General features: G+C 42.2%; 1 protein-coding gene across 2 annotated transcripts in view; it reads right to left on the bottom strand.

Moving 5' to 3' along the window:
• Positions 1-1,939, bottom strand: part of RAF1 (Raf-1 proto-oncogene, serine/threonine kinase) — a 32,547-nt gene extending 30,608 nt beyond the window's left edge. For both annotated transcript variants that reach the window (XM_021714121.1, XM_008061419.1), the window contains exon 1: positions 1,891-1,939. The gene's annotated coding sequence lies outside the window, so the exon portion shown is untranslated. The remainder of the gene's footprint in view (positions 1-1,890) is intronic.
• Positions 1,940-2,817: the final 878 nt, after the last annotated feature.

The raw sequence follows: 2,817 nt of genomic DNA, 5'->3' as shown, positions 1-2,817 counted from the left end.
TTTGAGACCCACCTGGGCAACTTGGCGAGACCTCATCTCTACAATAAATCAAAAATTAGCTGGGCATGGTAGCGCGCGCCTGTAGTTCCAGCTACTTGGAAGGCTGAGGCGGAAGGATCGTCAGAGCCCAGCGGGTCGAGGCTGTGGTGGCTGGGAGCGTGCCACTGCACTCCAGCCTTGGTGACAGAGTGAAACTGCAACTCACAAAAAAAAAAAAAAAAGAAGAAGAAGAAGAAAAGAACCTGCCAAGAACTACCAAATGTGAATTAAATTTCCATTTAGTAGTAGTACATCTTCTAAAATTATTTTACCATTCAGCAAAAGACAAATGCAATAAATTCCATTCTATATTAATTATGAGGGAAGATTGTATTAGAATCTACAGATAAAGAACCCACTTATAAGGCTTAAATGTAACTTCAGTTCAAGAGAATAATAATTTTACAATGAATTCTAAGCCTTTCAGGCACACAGAATACATAGTGCTGGTACTTAGTAGAGAACACACAATAACTTTTAATAAAAACTGAAAAATATCTATTTAATTCAAGTTTTTGATTATCATTCATAATTTTATTAATTCATCTCCATTTCAAGACTACCTACAGGCTACGAGGCAAGCTAAATCAGTGCTTCCTAACCATTTTTATGTCACCATACTTGCACAAAAAGATGGCTCTTATCTGCATGATATGATAAGGTAATAAGAATAGGCTATTTCAGTTAGAAGTGACAAATTCAGGGCTCCAAGGCCAAGGACTCTGCCAGTTGCCCCTGTCTGGTAGACAGGTATACCTCTAACCAGTACATCACAGGAAATTCTATACTAGGGTATTTCTTAATCAATTTACTGTGGGCAGGCATTTGAAAACAAGAAAAAAGCATCTTCTAAAAAGGTCATATAGTAGCAACATACTTCATCCTTAAATGAAAACATTCAGAAACACCCTATCCCCTTTTTTGAGTCAGGATCTTACTCTATTGCCCACAGTGGAGTTCAGTGGCACAATCACAGCTCACCACAGCCCCAAACTCCTGAGTTCAAGTTATCCTTCTGCCTCAGCCTCCTAAGTAGCTGAGACTACAGGTGCGTACCAGTACGCCTGGCTAATTTCTTGATTTTTTGTAGCGATCAAGTCTTGCTAAATTGCCTAGGTTGCAGAAACCCTGTTGATAATACTCTCAATTGTAAACATTTGAGTGGGAGGATTACTTGAGCCCAGGAGTTCCAGATCAACCAAAGCAACATAGTAAGACTGTCTCTACTTAAAAAAAAAAAAAAAAAAAAAAGCCAGGCATGGTGACACACTTGCAGTCACACCTACTCAGGAGGCTGAGGTGGGAGAATCACTTGAGCCCAGAAGTTCAAGGCTGAGGTGAGCTATGATCATGCCACTACACTCCAGCCTAGGAGTCAAAGTGAGACCTTGACTCAAAATAAAGTCACAGAAAAGAAACACAAAGGCCAGGCTCGATGGCTTAGCCTATAACCCCAGCACTTTGAGAGGCCAAGGCGAGTAGATTGCTTGAGACTGCGGGTTCAAGACCAGCCCGGGCTACTTGGCAAGACCTCATCTCTACCATAAATAAAAAATCAGCTGGGCACCAAAGTGCATGCCTACAGTTCTGGCTACTTGGAAAGTTGAGGTAGAAGGATCGCCAGAGTCCAGCAGGTTGACACGGGGTGGCCGTGAGTGTGTCACTGCACTCCAGTCTCAGTGACAGAGTGAGACTCCAACTCAAAAAAAAAAAAGAAAAAACAAAAAGACCAATGAACATATATGCTTTACAAGAGGGGAATCCCTCCTACTCCCCATGGAGGGCAGGTCCCTTGTAGTACAGGCTTCCCCTGCTAGGCAAGTGTTCTTGGAATCATCAACATCTGTGTACCTCCTAGTGCTGTTTTCCGCTTCAGTGAATTTATTTTTTAGAGGTTCTTTCATCACATTTGCCCATTTCAAGATGGGTGATTTACAAGTGCACATGTCCATACTTCACTGAGTGTTAAGCAGTTTTTAACCAAATACAGCGTGACCCCTCTGCCCCAACCCTCCCTATTCGCCCGATCTCGCCTTTTTTGTTTGTTTTCCTGGATGAAAAGGTCCTCAAAGGGATACATTTTGCTGATGTGAACAGATGAAACAAAAAAAGGCAAAAGCACTCATAGGCATCAAAACTGATGAGTTTCCAGCCTGGGCAACTTGGCGAGACCTCATCTCTACAATAAGTCAAAAAATTAGCTGGACATAGTGGTGCATGACTGTAGTTCCAGCTACTTGGAAGGCTGAGGTGGAAGGATCCCCTGAGTCCAGCAGGTTGAGGCCACGGTGGCCATGAGCAGCGTGACACTGCACTCCAGCCTGGGAGACAGAGTGAGACTCCAACTAAAAAAAAAAAATTGATGAGTTAAAAAACTGTTTTGAGCAGTGGAAAGTGTCCCCATGGGTGTATTGCATCAGATGAAGAGTAATTTGAAGGTGACTGAAGTTTAAACAAGATACACAATTTTTTATAAATAAGTTCTGTTTTTGAGGCGGTCCCCTTTGTGTAAAGTAAGTAGGGAAATACAAATATAAAAATTAAATACTATATATATTTTTTTAATTTAATTTTTTAAATTTATTTTTTTATTAGTCTCACTCCATTGCCCAGGCTGGAGTGCAGTGACACACACTCACGGCCACCCCAGTGTCGACCTGCTGGGCTCCAGTGATCCCTCCACCTCAGCCTTCCAAGTAGCCAGGACTACAGGCATGTGCTACCACGCCCGGCTAATTTTTGATTTATTGTAGAGACAAGGTCTTGCCAGGTTGACCA

The sequence above is a fragment of the Carlito syrichta genome, unplaced genomic scaffold (assembly GCF_000164805.1).
Source record: "Carlito syrichta isolate Samal-C Ts95f unplaced genomic scaffold, Tarsius_syrichta-2.0.1 Scaffold305248, whole genome shotgun sequence".
NCBI lineage: Eukaryota > Metazoa > Chordata > Mammalia > Primates > Tarsiidae > Carlito > Carlito syrichta.
This window is presented reverse-complemented; position numbering and strand designations above follow the sequence as displayed.